Genomic DNA, 12,464 nt, shown 5'->3' with positions numbered 1-12,464 from the left:
TTGAGGACCACTAGTCTGCCAAGAGTGCAGCTAGTCAAGCCTAAGTGCTTGATAGACTTAGTATTTGGGTTTCAGAGTTCATTGGGTTTCAGAATATTCTAAGTTGATTTGGAGCGCAATTTTGCATTGATTCTAAGTCCTAATTATACCTAAACATTGCTATAAACTACTCTCACAAGTATTGCATCTTAGAAAGCAAGATAGAGCTGAATAACTGTCTTTATTGACTGTTTCTTTGATTTTACTTAAGACTGCAAGAGTACTTCTATCATACTTGAAACAACTGACCTCAACTGTATTTGGTGATTGTGTATTGAGTGGTTAGGTGTTGGTGTTTGAGAGTTCATTCCTTATTCACCTCTCTTAGTCACTTAGCCTCCACCAAGCACATCACTGGAACACCTCAAAGGCCAGAACATTTATGCCAAGCTGTGCAAATGTCTGTACAGCATAAAACAAGCAGGATATTGACATGCCCTCTCTATGTTCAGGCATGTAAAATTGCAAAAATTGAAAATACATGGATGACATTTCAGTCCAGTAAGCATGTAATGGAGAATAGGAAAAGAGCAAACAGAAACCTAGCCATCATGAGGCTAAACTGAAGTAACAAGGAGCAGAGTGCATGGCCTAATAGCAGACTAATACCAGAGGGATTAGACTGCATGTGAGGTCTTAGCACTTGGCCCTAAACATGCTAATACCATTACAAGGGGGCACGCTAAAGATAAAAAGAATATGATCAAAATATGATCAGCAATCCTGATCACATTGATCAATCATGCACTGATGGGGCATGCTTTAGAACAGAGATTCAAGACCCAAAGAAAGGTATCTGAATAACTGGGTGCTGAACAGAGAGATGCAATGATGGCAACAGAAGAATAGATAGAGGAATACTACCCTCAGAGATGAATAGCATATGCACTGCTCAGAGACTCACATACATACTTACAGTGTCTTAGCATGCTTAACACAGCAAGGGACTCTGCATCATACTAAGGTATGACACATACCATATCAGGTGAGTTAATTAGTGCATGTCAGGCCAGAAGTGGTGTATTTTGTGAGCCAGAGAGAATATCAAGACACCAGAAAAGAGAACATAACTATTGTGGCTGACTCCAGACATAGAAGATAACTTCAGAGGTCTGGAACAGTTTACCACTGTCAGAGATGTGTCACTGGGAAAATAAGAAAGCAAGCAGACCTGGCTAGGCCAGCTAGCTGAGGTCAACTAGTGAGGAAACATTGTGCAGTCCTGGCCTGAAAGTGAATAAGTGTGGCAACTGTGATATGTGCATGAATAATACCTGTGGGATCCAGCACAGAGTACCATGCTTTGAAGATACCATAGTAGGGTTGTATTAGTAAGTACCATAGTAGATTATTTAAATACTGCATTGTATGAGTAGAAAAGGGAGTTTCCAACCCCCACAGTTGTGGTGTATTGGGCACAGAAAGCCTTGCACTCTAGCTCTGGGTTTGTGTTTGTAACTTCAGACAAGAGAATAGACATATTATTGAATATCCTTGAGAGAGCTGTGAGAACTAAGTGAGGCATTAAAGCTCATGAAGGACTTGAGCCCAATTTAATAAGAGGTTTTGGATCATGCTCTAACCTGAGAATAAGAGAGTGGTGTCTGCAGGGCATCATCTTGAGTTTTTGAGGTATTTGTGACATACAGCACTACAGGTAGCAGAGGTTCAAACCCTTTGGTCTGTCAGACAGTGTTTATTGTGTTTTGTGTCTCTAGATCACATAGGTTTGAATCCTGTGGATCTACAACTGGTTTGGAAACTTGTGAACAGAGACCTGTGCTCTTTGGCACTTGTGAATGTGTTTGTGATTGGTTTTTGCTTAGAGCATGAAGCTTTGAGTCATGTATTGTATGTGTTAGGGATTTTGAGATGATCTGAGCTGTGCTTAGGATATTTTGAGGGTTTTGTAAGAGTGTTTTGATGTATTGTATTGAGCTGCAGTACCCTTTGTCTTAAGGCCTGGCAACATCTGTTGTCACCTCTTGTTTAGATAAAATGAAAAGCTTTGAGACTTAGAGAGATCTAGGACTGTTGTATGTATGCTATTACTGTTTGTGTGCTGTGGATTCATTGAAGAAGCCAATTATATTTGTTGGTTACTACTTTTATCACATTATAATCCCCCCACAAACTAAGAGTTTTGTGTGTGTGTTGGTGTGAGTGTGGTCAGTGGATAATGCTCTGCTGTATCAGTTTTCACCTTGTGCACACTCAGATCCTCTTCAATGTGGATGGTACCAGACCCTGAAGACAATAATGATCTCTCTAGGATTCACTGTCAGTAATGCAGATGAGGCTGTTTTCTACTGGATCGAATCAGAGACCAAATATACTATTGTTGCAGTTTCCACAGATGATTTCACCATCATTGCAGACTCCCAAAATGAATCAGACCAATTCAAACAAGAAATAGGCTCACATTTCAAGCTAGTTAATCTTGGACCCATACATTGGCTCTTGAGGATGCATATCACTCAGAACTGGGAAAGGTACACCATCAGCATTGGACAGCCAGCCTACATTGATCAGATTGCAAAATAATTCAGAGTTCAGAACATGGCACTATTTGTGATACCAATAGAAGCAAATCTTGATCTAAACCTGGATTCACCCTCCATATTCATGGAATCTGTTATGCCACATGAAAAAGCACTCTATCATGAGCTGCTAGGGTCTCTCATGTATGTTGCAGTTGTATCTCACCCTGAAATCAGCTATCCAGTATCAGCATTATCACAATTCATGGAATATCCATGTTCAACTCACCTAAAAGCAGGATTTCAAGTCCTCTGTTATCTCAAGGGTATATGCAATCAATGGCTTGTAATTGGTGGTCCTGGCATCAGTCCTAAGGACTATCATGATGCAGCATATGCCAACCAGCCTGGACAAAAGTCTATGTCTGGATTTGTCCTATTTATAGATTAAGGTGCTGTTATGTGGACATCAAGAAAGCAACCAATTGTTACTGTCTGCACTGGTGAATCAGAATATGTTGGACTCACACCAGCATCAAAGAACATGATATGGCTTCACAAACTCCTCTCAGAGCTCTCCATCTTCATTGCAAACCCTTCTATTTACCCAACAAATCCTACCATTCTTTTCTCTGATAGCTAAAATGCACTTTCTATTGCCAAGGATTCAGTATTCCATGAACAAATGAAACATATTAGAGTTCAGTACCATTTCATTCAGCAAACCATCAAGCAAGACCACATCAGACTGATATACTGCCCAACTGATAACATGGTTGCCAACATTCTCATGAAACTATTAGCTCATCTAAAATTCAAGAACTTTGTGGTGAAGAGGATCTGAGTGTGCACAAGGTGAAAACTGATACAGCAGAGCATTATCCACTGACCACACTCACACCAACACACACACAAAACTCTTAGTTTGTGGGGGGATTATAATGTGATAAAAGTAGTAACCAACAAATATAATTGGCTTCTTCAATGAATCCACAGCACACAAACAGTAATAGCATACATACAACAGTCCTAGATCTCTCTAAGTCTCAAAGCTTTTCATTTTATCTAAACAAGAGGTGACAACAGATGTTGCCAGGCCTTAAGACAAAGGGTACTGCAGCTCAATACAATACATCAAAACACTCTTACAAAACCCTCAAAATATCCTAAGCACAGCTCAGATCATCTCAAAATCCCTAACACATACAATACATGACTCAAAGCTTCATGCTCTAAGCAAAAACCAATCACAAACACATTCACAAGTGCCAAAGAGCACAGGTCTCTGTTCACAAGTTTCCAAACCAGTTGTAGATCCACAGGATTCAAACCTATGTGATCTAGAGACACAAAACACAATAAACACTGTCTGACAGACCAAAGGGTTTGAACCTCTGCTACCTGTAGTGCTGTATGTCACAAATACCTCAAAAACTCAAGATGATGCCCTGCAGACACCACTCTCTTATTCTCAGGTTAGAGCATGATCCAAAACCTCTTATTAAATTGGGCTCAAGTCCTTCATGAGCTTTAATGCCTCACTTAGTTCTCACAGCTCTCTCAAGGATATTCAATAATATGTCTATTCTCTTGTCTGAAGTTACAAACACAAACCCAGAGCTAGAGTGCAAGGCTTTCTGTGCCCAATACACCACAACTGTGGGGGTTGGAAACTCCCTTTTCTACTCATACAATGCAGTATTTAAATAATCTACTATGGTACTTACTAATACAACCCTACTATGGTATCTTCAAAGCATGGTACTCTGTGCTGGATCCCACAGGTATTATTCATGCACATATCACAGTTGCCACACTTATTCACTTTCAGGCCAGGACTGCACAATGTTTCCTCACTAGTTGACCTCAGCTAGCTGGCCTAGCCAGGTCTGCTTGCTTTCTTATTTTCCCAGTGACACATCTCTGACAGTGGTAAACTGTTCCAGACCTCTGAAGTTATCTTCTATGTCTGGAGTCAGCCACAATAGTTATGTTCTCTTTTCTGGTGTCTTGATATTCTCTCTGGCTCACAAAATACACCACTTCTGGCCTGACATGCACTAATTAACTCACCTGATATGGTATGTGTCATACCTTAGTATGATGCAGAGTCCCTTGCTGTGTTAAGCATGCTAAGACACTGTAAGTATGTATGTGAGTCTCTGAGCAGTGCATATGCTATTCATCTCTGAGGGTAGTATTCCTCTATCTATTCTTCTGTTGCCATCATTGCATCTCTCTGTTCAGCACCCAGTTATTCAGATACCTTTCTTTGGGTCTTGAATCTCTGTTCTAAAGCATGCCCCATCAGTGCATGATTGATCAATGTGATCAGGATTGCTGATCATATTTTGATCATATTCTTTTTATCTTTAGCGTGCCCCCTTGTAATGGTATTAGCATGTTTAGGGCCAAGTGCTAAGACCTCACATGCAGTCTAATCCCTCTGGTATTAGTCTGCTATTAGGCCATGCACTCTGCTCCTTGTTACTTCAGTTTAGCCTCATGATGGCTAGGTTTCTGTTTGCTCTTTTCCTATTCTCCATTACATGCTTACTGGACTGAAATGTCATCCATGTATTTTCAATTTTTGCAATTTTACATGCCTGAACATAGAGAGGGCATGTCAGCAGAGGCACTGAGGGTCATTTAAGTGAACCATTTATGTTTCAAAGAGAAGTGTTAGATGTTGGAATAGTATGATATGCACATGTTTGCTTATCTATTTGATATTCCTTTCTTTTTTGGCATGTCACACTGTTCCACACATCTCAGCTTTCAACCATAATACTGAGATATGAGTATCTTCTATACATATCTACCCTTGACTGTATTTACTTATCATCTATATTGTAATGTTATAATATTTTATTCTAGGTAAATAACACAGCTTTCAATCATAATGCTGAGATTAACATTACAACATTTTATCCTAGCATCTGTTCTCTTCTGAAAAACTTTTTTTCTTGTTCACTATGTCTGTGCTCCTACCTCATTAACTCCAACATTTATTGTGTTTTTTGTCTCTTGATTACATAGATTTTAATCCTGTGAGTCTATGATCAGTTTAAAAACTTACATGCAGAGATTTGAACCCTTTGGCACTTGTGGATGTGTATTAGGCTCAAGCTGCATATGATCAATGAGCACATGATAAACTATCATGGCTTCACATTTGAGCCTTCTGATAGAGTTCACTTTTATATGCCAATATTGATTCCCAGTGCATCAAGGCTTTGTGTGTTATAGCTTAAGAGTAGAATGAGATGGAATAAACTTTAGCTTGAAGCTGGGGATTTACCAGCAAGGATGAGCTTCTTAAATACTGTACAAGGTCTGCTAATAATACTATGTACTTATTGTGTGTTCCTCTGTCTGTTGTGCTCTTTGTCCTTGAGCATTGCTACCATACATAAAATGATGTTAGTGCATTGTTGGGCAGCATTGCTGTGTCAAAAGACAATGATGGACTTGGCCAGTTGTGATGACTAAGCCTTGTCCCATGGTCTTAAGCACTCATTCTGGTGCTCTGACTAAGCATAAATAGGGGTGAAATTAAGAGAGAAATGGAAAAAATCATAACAATGTGTTTGTGATAGGTTTTTGCTTAGAGTGCAAGGCTTTGAGTCATGTATTGTGTGTGTTAGGGATTTTGAATTGATCTGAGCAGTGCTTGGGACTATTTTGAGAGCTTTGTGAGAGTGTTTTAACATATTGTATTGAGCTACAGTACTCTTTGCTTTGAGGTCCAGCAACATTCATTACCATCTCTTATTTTTATAAATGAAAAGCTTTGAGACTTAGAGAGATCTGAGACTGTTATACATGCACTATTGCTATTCACACACAGTAAATAATTGAAGAGACAATTGTACTTGCCATAGAACTACTCTTATTGCATTACAATCCCTCAATAAACTAAGAAGTATTGTATGTGTGTTGGTGTGGGTGTGATCAGTGGATAGCACTCTGCTGTATCAGTTTTTATCTCAGACACATGCAAAACCTCTTCAGTGGCTTTGATGCTATCATAGTCATCATCAACTGATTCTCAAAGGCAATCATTCCAGTCACCTGCTCTACAGAGCTCTCATCAGAAGAATGGGCTAAAATCTTGTGTGACAAGATTTATGCAAAGTATGGCATGCCTCAAGTCATTATTTCAGACAAAGAACCCAAATTTGTCTCAAAATTCATGACCAACTTATATCAGCTACTACAAGTCAAAAGCAATGCTTCAATAGCTTATCATCTGCAGACCAATGGACAAATGGAGCATGTCAACCAAGAAATCAAGAAATACCTGCAGATATTCATAAACCACTGTCAGGATGACTGGACAGAGTGGCTTGCACTTGCAGCATTCCAACATAATAACTATGTCCACTCTGTGATAGAAAAGACCTCATTCTTCATCAATTATGGATAATACCCAAAAATCACATGCACTGATCAGTGCTCTGCACAAACCCCCACTTCCATATTGTTTGCTGATCAAATGACACAAATCCACAAGGAGATGCACACCACTCTTGAAAAAGCTACTACAGCAATGAAATCCCAATATGACAAACACAAGAATCCCACAGTAACCTATGCAGTCAGTGACAAAGTCTGGTTGGACACAACCAACCTTCACCTTCCTCATCCAAAACAGAAACTCACAAACAAGCAAACAGGCCCATTCATAATCACTGCAAAAGTAGGTCTCTCTATCTACAAGCTCACTCTCTCAACTGGCTGGAAAATCCATCCAGTCTTTAATAAAGCCCTTCTCTCTCAGTATATACTGCCTGCATTTCTGAACCAAGAGTGACCACCTCTCTCTGAGCCTGACCTAGTCAATGGAGAGGAATCATATGAGATCAAGACAATTCTTGACTCTTGCTTCCACTGTACACAGAAACATCATGGCCAAGGATCAACTACCATGACTGACTACCTTGTCAAATAGAAGGGATATAGACCAGAGTCAAACCAATGGGTAAACAAGAAGTGAATGACTGCTGAGGATGCTATTGCTGCTTATCATGATCATCACATGGGCCTCTCATTCTAAATTATAGCTATTGGGACAATAGTCTTAAGGAGAGAGTAACATTACAATTTTTTCAGTTGTCTTATCTTATCAGATGCCTATCTAATCATGAGCACTTAACTATTATCTATCCAGCTGGACCAGTAATCTGTTAAGTCCAAGCAACACATGATCTAAACACATGATAAACAGGCACTGTATTGGGTTTATACAGTCATATCTGAGTTCACTATATGTGTTAACTCAGTGTTGTGTCTCAAGGCCCAAAATAGTCAGCTCAAGATAGAATGATGAAGAATAAACTTTAGCTTGAAGCTGGGATTATGCTGCAGTACTCATTGTCCTTGAGTGTCACTACTATCTACAAAAGAGAATTGTTCATCATTAAAGGGCTCATTGCTGTTGGAAAACATTGGCTAACTCTGCCTATTATGGTTATTAAGCACATCTCATGATCCTAAATGCTTATAAGCACTCTGACTGAGCAAAGATAGGGGTTAATTAAGAGGAGAAAAAAGGAAAATCATAATATAATCACAACTATACCAGATGACTTGCACTATTGTACTACAGCTTGCAACCAATGCCTCACCAATGTTATGATTTTTCTATTTTCTCTTTGACTTAACCCCTATTTATGCTTAGTCAGAGTGCTAAAGACAGTGCTTAAGACTATGAGACAGATTTAGTCATTATAACCAGACTGAGTCTATCATTGTCTTCTGATGCAATGATGCCCCTCAACAATAGACAATAATACTTTTGTAAGTAGTAATAATGCTCAAGAACAAAGAGCACAAAGGCTTGAACTACCACAACTAATAATGTTATATTTATCTCAATGGACAAGTAGTATATAAATAGGATAGCTCTTGCTGTATAACTCCAGCTTCAAGCTAAAGTTTATACTTCACTATTCTACCTTGAGCCAACTGCAAGGCCTTAGAACACATCACCACATAAACACATATAGTGAACTCAGACATGACTGTATAAACTCAATACTGTGTCTGTTTATTATGTGTTTTAGGTCATGTGTCACTTGAGCTTAACAATTAGCTCAAAGCTTATGTTTCTCTTTCCTTATACACAATAAGTGCAAAGGAAACCAAATGCCACCATCAGCATCTACAACTCCTAATCTTATCAACAACTTTTTTAAACTTTTAGCTTCTATCATTGAAATGCTTCTAAGTTTATTTGGCCATCATACAACTTTGCTGTGGATGACAATTAGTAGCAGCTTGGATAGTCAGGCACTATCAAGCTTTCTAGCAAATACAACAAATCCTTCACAATGTCATGCCCAACCTCTCCTTCCACAACATCCTCACCTCTGCCAGAGTCTCCTTCCAGCCTCTGATTGGACATGTACCTGAGATCAGGCCTAGCAGAATGCATTCAAGGAGCACTGAAGAAGAAAAAGAGACACCAATACCTCTCATGATGAGCAGACAGCAGAAACCACAATGATCAGCTCACAGAGTTCAGGAATCCATGAGTCTTGCTGGGGTTCTCTCCAGTCCTGAATAATGAAGACCAGGACCTTCCCAACAACTTCTTTGACAATGAGCCATTTCTCAATCCTTCCACAGCCCTACTAGAACATGGGATTGGAGACTGTGCTTAGGACTCCCTTGATGCCACTCAGATAGCTCTAAGATCCTGACATGTATCTCCAAACTCAGACTATGACTCCCTCTACACCATGCCAGCCAGAAGCCCAGCCTCATCAGTCCATACCAATTATAATAGTTATGGGGCCACTGACCTCTGGTCAAATGATAAGAATTCATCAGAGCAATGGAATGAAGGACCTACAGCACAAGTCAACATGGGCAGAAGGCTTTGCATCCAGCTCAGTCTAGGAGAAAGTCCATAAAACTACAGTCCAGAAGAACCACCCAACAACTACTACACTGCTGCCACTTGAGCTAGTGAGCCAGAGTGGAAGCAGAAGAGCAGGCTTGAGACACCACTGAAGAGGCCACAACTCAAGCCCATCATAAGTATCAAGAAGAGCAATATGATTAACAGTTCCACCAATGAGAGTGCAAGCTTGAGACTGCCACCTGAGAATCTGGTTCCCCTAGCTGGTATGATCTCCAAACAGAAACACCAGACTCCTCTTTCAGAGAACCCAGCACAACTGAAGAGACAGACCCCTAAACAGGGTCAGTAGAAGCTGTCACCTCTAGAGAGGCTGCCCAATGCACTACATATCCCTCTCATCCTGGAACTTCCAGTATCACTGATACCAATACTATTCCCTCTCACTCTGAATCCATACTCAACATCTACAGGCTTTGAGTCCCCCTCAATGCTCACATCTCTGATCACAGCCTCTAGAGGTTCTTTGGAGAAAGAGTTGCAGCACTCTTTCTTAACCTCTAATATTATCAAAACTTCCACCAGTATTACCAAGAACTGGAGGAACAAAGAGTGCACAGAGGCTGCCAAGAGGACATTGAGATCAGTGCTGGCCAACCTCTTGACCAGTCTCCTCCTCAGACCAACAACAATGAGTCTGGACCAAGTATAAGAAATGACAGCCAGCTCTCTGGCAACTATCAAAGCCTCTGCTATGTCCACCTATGACCAGCCCAACAACTCCCTCCATAAGGACAGCAAGGATGAAGCAGATGACAAGAATGAGGATAAGAAGGGAGAGCAGGACATTTCTCTTGAATGGAGGAAATTTATGGAATATGCAAAGGAGAAAACAGATAAAGAAGCACTGGAGGAAGAAATCCAGTAGAGCAGAGAGAAGGAGTTCTTGAAACTGTATCAAGAGGATACAGCATTCCTATAGGAAGATGCTAAATGGCTGGCATCAGACCTAGAACAGAAGTGTATCTATGCAGACAATGTAGAACAGTGGAATATTTTACAATATTCTGTCACTAAACATGCTATTTCAGTTTATAACAGGAGACACCTGGAAGACCAACTCAGCAAACTCTCAGTGTACAAGTCAAAGTACAACATACAGCCAATGCCATAGACCCCTTCAGTTGTGCTGAAGTGTGCCATTTACCTGGCACCATCTATCTGACCATCAGTAGTCAATACTCACACTCCACCTCTTTAACCCAAACTACAGCAACTCAGCTCACTTACAGCTGACCATGGCCAATGACTAGGAATACTGAATTCTGAAACCCTTAGACTGGCTATGGAAGCTGACTCTTTAGTGGACAGCCACCACCTGATAAAGCTGAGAAGAGTGGAAAAGACCCCATCAAGGATAATCCCAAAGCAATATGCTTGGGATTCACCATGCAAAATAGAGTAATCATACAAAAAGAAGCTGGACCAATGGAAAGTCCTGTCATCAACAACAATTCTCTTCATTCATTTCCTGCTCCACCAACTGAATGGTGATGACTGTCTTTCAACCAATAGCCAAACCTGATGGGAGTATTACCAGAAAATGCTGCTGTCCTCTAGTGCAAGCTGACCTCCTTTAAAAATCCTGCCCTTTTAAGGGTGCATCTGATGATAATGATCAGTTTCTAATAGACTGCAAACAATATTTTGAAGTCTATATTGCTTACTTTAGAACTGACATGAACAAGGTGGTCTTTGCCTCATCCTATTTTGAAAACAAGGCCAAGACATAGTGGATTCTCATTTCCCCCAACTTCTACTCTACCACCAGACAGCACCACTGACTGCTGTCCTGACCAGTCTTCAAACAAATGCTCAATAATGAGTTCATTGATCCTGCAGTGCAAGAAGTACACAAATCAAAGATCAAGGAGTATAAGATGAGCAACAAGCTGGCTACTGAATATTTTGACAAGTTAGAATGACTTGCAAAACTCACTAGAATTTGGGATGATAATGCTGATGATGGACAAATGGTCAAGGCACTCAAGTGAGGTGCTCCACCCTCTTATATCAAGATGGTGTCAGATATTAAGATAAATATTCCAAAGGGATATGATGCATGGAAGGAGTGAATCATTGAGATGTACAAGGAATGACAGCATCAGAAAGTGGAATAGTCAAACCCACAAGAATATCACAAACCAGACCAGCTGCAGAACTCAAAGCCTGGCAATCAGTCTGGCACCACCAAATCAAACACCTCATTAACCAATATCCTCTCTTATAGGACTCAAAAGACTAACACAGAAACAACATACACTAGGAGTGGAAAGCTAATGGATATAGATCAGCTAAAGAAAGAAGAGAAGTGCTTCAACTGTGGACAGAAGAGACATATGTTATGAGATTGCCTAAAGAAAAAACAAACCCATAAAGATATACAAGCCCAAATTGCCAAGCTGCAGAAGGAAGAAGAAGAGCTCAGCAAGGATATGAAGGTGGAGGAGATAAAAGATAGGGCTGACCAGTAAGCAATTCCACTCAGATGGCTAAGGGACTTAACAGTGTGTCAGCAGTAGCTGCAGAATGGACTAATAGTACTTCTGTAGGAATGACTATGTCTAACTTATATGCACATTCAAATATACTCTAAGTTTCAACTATCACACACACACTGAAGGAATCATCAAAAGAAAAGACTCAACCACCTTCAGACTGAACAAGAGGAGAGATCTCTAACAGATAGATGAAGCTGTTTGATACCAAATGGACTTGGAGAGCTATCAAAGATGTAAGAATGAAAGAAGAAGCAAAGGCTGTGCTCAAGAACTGGATATATAAAACACAAGCAAAGAAAGTAATTGATGAGATGGTCAAAGGAATGAGGGAAGCCAAGAGATGCCAAGCCCTTGAGTAGCTTGACAAATTATGAGGATCCCAAAGATTTGTTTGTTGACAAAAAACTCCAGGCTGAGATCTAACTACCAAAGCTCAGATCAAGACACTTATATCTTATCCATCCTATGCAGTCACAGTCTTAATCAACAGCAGCTGCACAGAAAGTTCAATTAACC

Source organism: Guyanagaster necrorhizus, assembly GCF_019112545.1.
Source record: "Guyanagaster necrorhizus MCA 3950 unplaced genomic scaffold BT62scaffold_15, whole genome shotgun sequence".
NCBI classification, from domain to species: Eukaryota; Fungi; Basidiomycota; class Agaricomycetes; order Agaricales; family Physalacriaceae; genus Guyanagaster; species Guyanagaster necrorhizus.
The sequence above is the reverse complement of the archived record's forward strand: the minus strand, read 5'-3'. Positions refer to the sequence as shown.